Consider the following 4975-nt stretch of genomic DNA (forward strand, 5'->3'; position numbering starts at 1 on the left):
CAATGGATGTTCGAGTGGTTCCCGACCGAGGAGTTCATCGCCCGATCCCGAGACGCACGTTTCCCGATATTGATTGGGCTGAGAGGAACATACCCTTACGTCCCTTTCCGAGTTATGATACAAGCTAGTAGGAAGCAGGTTATACACAAGGTCGACAAGATAAGTCATTTCTGGGTTGACTTCCAGAATGATGATAGTCCTTACAAGTGCTAGGCTCAACATATGTGGCACTACAAGATCATAATGGGGAGAGATACCATTGAACCAGACAGGTATCATGCTGGTTGCGCTCCTTTCTACTCAGGATAGTTAGAAGACAATCATAATGGTCTGGGCCAGCCAGGGTTTGCTCAAAATCACAGGATCATAGATGAAAAGGCCGAAGCACAGGTCAAATACAACCAACTACGCAAAAGAATTTGTGAGTACGAAAGTGAACACCATGAGATACAAGAAGCCAACCAGAAGCTAATTGAGGAATGGAAGGACATGGCTGTCAGTGACAACAAAAGACTGGGATACTTGGAGCGAGGCATAGTGGAGTTGGAAAGAAAGTTTTTCAAGAGGGCCGAAGACTGCCAAAATGTTGAAGGAAACGAAGGCGGACATCTAGCTAGGGCTTACCTATTACTGGGACTTCGCGAGTTGGGGAAGCTGTTCGACGGAGCCAAACATACCGAATCTGGGGAAGGTCCTTCTGGGACCAAGTAGATAGGAGTTTGTCTTTTCACTTTATAAAATGTAATAAGGCCCAGGGCATTAGTGACTTTCATTTTCCTGTTTGTTTAGTATCGATTTGGGATTCGTCTTATTTTCTATCAATAGAATGAGGCATTTAGAATTCTAAGTTCTCCAAATTAATTTGTCGCTAGTCCTACCTCGGGCACAAAGAGGTCCCCAAATTAGGACACGATTAACATTCACGCACTATGTATTTAAATATTGCAATACTTTTTTATAATCCTCACTAACTTGTTACCTTTTTGTTTTTACTCTTTGTTTTATTATTCCCCTCCCCAAAGGTTAGTTCGTGCACTCTGGCAACATCATCCTATTCCACGAGATCCAAGGGCCCTCCACCCATTCCTCCTCTTAGTCCTATCAAAAATAAGAACAAAGGGAAGATGGAAGATTTGAACAACGTCAGAAAGGAGAACTCAACTGAACGGGTAGAGGTCACTCATGATCATAGTACTTAGGTTCCTAAGGAAAATGTATCCCAACTTCAACAAAAGCCGTTGAAATTCCAAGAAGAGCTCGATCAAGTTCGGAATCTGGCAAGCCTGTCATTTTCCCTCAACACCCCAGATATCACCTTTCCCAATACTCAAAACCCTACACTACCTCAAAACATACCAAAGCAACAGAATCATCCCGCTCTTCACACTATTCCACCAAAGACCCATTGCAACACCTGCCATACCCCAAACAACACTCAACTACTCATCCTAGAACTCCAAAACTCCACAAACAACCACTTTCACACCCACCATAACACCTCTATCTACGTGGAGACCATACCGCACTTCACCCACCTATCTCAAGCACACTCGAGTCTGGTGATAAAGTCTTTCTCATTAGGAACCTAGCTGAGAAACTTAAGAAATTGACCAGCTAGATTCAAGGCGTTGAAGGAAGCAAGGGAATTGAGGGGCTGAACTACGAAGATCTTTGCATAAAGCCCGATGTCGAACTGCCCGAGGGGTACAAACCTCCGAGGTTCGAAATGTTTGATGGTACAAGGGATCCAAGGGTCCATTTCAGAATGTACTGTGACAAGCTAGTTGGAGTAGGTAAAGACGAGAGAATATGCATGAAGCTTTTCATAAGGAGTTTGAAGGGAGATGCTTTGTCTTGGTACATTAGCCAAGATCCAAAGAAGTGGTCAAACTGGGTAGGCATGGCGTCCGACTTTATGGATAGGTTCAGGTTTAACACAGAGAATGCGCCAGACATATTCCATATTTAGAATCTAAAGAAGAAGCCCACAGAAATATTTCGCAAGTAAGTTACTCGATGGAGGTCTGAAGCTGCTAAGGTCAGACATGCCTTAGAAGAGGAATAGATGAACAAATTCTTTGTCTGGGCTCAGGACCCGTAGTATTATGAGCGACTGATGATGATTGAGAGCTACAAATTTTTTGACATTATCAAACTGGGTGAAAGGATTGAAGAGGGTATCAAAAGCAGTATGGTTACAAACTTCGAGGCCTTGCAAGCTACAAATAAGGCCTTACAGTCTGATGGTGTGTCCAAGAAAAGGGACGTGGGGGCCGTAATGGTTACATAGAGAACCAAGTCTCCCATCAAATACCAAACTTACCTAACGCCTCCACTCATATATCAACCAACTCCGAACTACCAAGCACCATCACCATCCTATCAAGCTCCGTCACCCACTTATCAATCACCTCCACCTCCCACATATCAACCTACTTTACCCAGATACTCCCAACCCGCTCATGTCTACCAAACCTATAATGCTCAACCATCCCACTATCAATCACCTCCTACCCGCCAAAACATCCCTAGACCCCGACCTAATTTTGATTGCAGACCTCCAAAATAATATACGGCCATTGCTGAACCCATTGACTAGTTGTACGAGAGACTCAAAGCTAATGGTTATGTCACCCCTATCCTTGCTGCGACTCCTAAGAACCCTTCTTAGTGGGTTAAACCAAACAAATCCTGTGCATACCACTCCGGCATGAAAGGGCACACCATTGATGAATGTCGTTCCTTGAAAGACAAGATCCAGACTTTAATTGATAACAAGATTATTGTGGCAAAGGAACCCGTTCCAAATGTCCGCAACAACCCTCTTCCAGACCATAAGGGTGGAGGTATCCACATGATTGAAATAGAGGATAATTGGCATTCGGAGGGATCAATCGGGTTGATCGCAGAAGTTGATGACACAAAGAAGCCAATAGTTACTCTTAATCCAATCATGGTCCAGATTCAGCCATCCGGGGATGCTGAGGTAAATATGTATGTGCCACTTGAGTTCAAACCAACGTCATCCACAAAGACACCAGCGCCAATTGAGGTCGAATTCGTGTCTCCAGCAAATGCACCCACACCGTTTGAAGTCATAATTTTACCACCCAAGGCACATGCTCCGTTCGGAGTAAGGACAACCATGCCCATCCCAGTGGCGATATCGGTCATGACACCATTCCATACAAAGGCTATACCATGGAACTATACAGCCAAGGGAAGAAGAAAAGGCAAGGTTTGGTTTGAAGAGACTATTGCAGCACATGGTATGACAAGAACTGGTAGAGTTTATACCCTGAAACATCTGGCTGAGTCAAGAAAGTAAGCTTCTAATTGGTCACCCATCGTTGAGACAGGTCCAGACGATATTTGGATAAAGATACAGGCCAAGGAATACTCAGTCATCGACCAATTGAACAAAACACTAGCGCAAATCTCTATTCTTGCTTTGCTACAAAATTCCGAGGCACACAAGAATGCTGTGTTGAAGGTGCTAAGTGAAGCATACGTACCAAGCAATATCACTGGCGGAGAAATGGCTAACATGGTAGGACAGGTGTTAGAAATCCATAAGATCTCATTTCATGAGGACGAGCTACCACCTGAAGGGTTGGTACACAACAAAGCACTGCATATCACTGTGCAATGCGAGGAATATTTCATCACCAGGATCCTGATCGACGAGGGTTCCAGTTTCAACATTTGTCCGCTGGTAACACTCAAGAAGTTGGGTAAAGGACTGCACAAGATAAAAGATGGAGCTATCAATGTGAAAGCCTTCGATGGTTCCCAGAGGTCCACCATTGGTGAGATTGTCCTATGCTTGCAAATGGGACCAACATGGTTCGATGTTGATTTCCAGGTGATAGACGTGCCAACATCTTACAACCTGCTGTTGGGACGACCATGGATCCATGCCGCTGGGGCTGTAGCATCAACACTACATCAGGCAGCAAAATTTGAATGGAATCATCAATAGGTGATCATTCACGGCGACGGTAGCAACCCTATATACAGTCGCCAAACCATTCCGGCAATCGAAGGAAGAAGGAAGCTAGGTGGGGAGACTTACCACCACATTGAACGGGTAAATGCTGTTGAAAAAGACAAATGGTGGGATAATAAAATCGAGAGTATACTGAATTGGAGTGGGTACGAACCGGGCAAGGGGATCCGCAAGAATCTCCAAGGAATCGCTAAGCCCATAAAGCTCAAGAAACATGGCACTACTTTAGGTCTGGGATATGAGTACACCTGGGAAGAATTCAACAACTGGTCACCACCATGGCGCGGATCCTTATTATCCACTGGAGCAGCCAATACCGCATTTGGAGCAGACTTTCCAACAGTCTGACATTGTTTATGGGTCAGAAGAAGAAGAAGCGCTTGCGGTGGTGAAGAACTTGTTCCTAGAAGACAATGATATGGATTGTTGTGTTGTTATCGAGGAGGAGGGGGAGGAAGGTCCTTCCATACAGGCTGTAAGCAGAGGGGCACGCCTCAACAACTAAACTATCAGGACAACCAGAGCCTGACGAGTCTCGGGGTAGCTAGGCTAAAACAAGCATCATGCATTGTTTTTATTTACTAAATGATTTTCTTCTCGCATTTTTTATTTCCGCAATAAGATCTTCAATGTTCAAAACAATTATGCAATTTATCAAAGCATTTTCACTTTTCTTATGAACAAAACTCATTATTATTTTTCTCTTATTACTTTACTTATACAACATTACTGTTACTTATCTTGATGAACCAATGACTATGACATGCAATAAGACAACGCGACAAACGGACATAGATTCAAAGGAAGATGACATACTAGAAGAGATTGTTAAAGAAGTTGAAAATTTTGAGAATAGACCTAAGTCCAACCTAGACAAGACAGAAGTTGTTAACCTGAGAAATGCAGAAAATGTCAAAGAAACACGAATTAGAGTTCACTTGTCGTTGTTAGAAAAGAAGGAATACA

This window comes from Nicotiana tabacum, chromosome 1, assembly GCF_000715075.1.
Source record: "Nicotiana tabacum cultivar K326 chromosome 1, ASM71507v2, whole genome shotgun sequence".
Taxonomy (NCBI): domain Eukaryota; kingdom Viridiplantae; phylum Streptophyta; class Magnoliopsida; order Solanales; family Solanaceae; genus Nicotiana; species Nicotiana tabacum.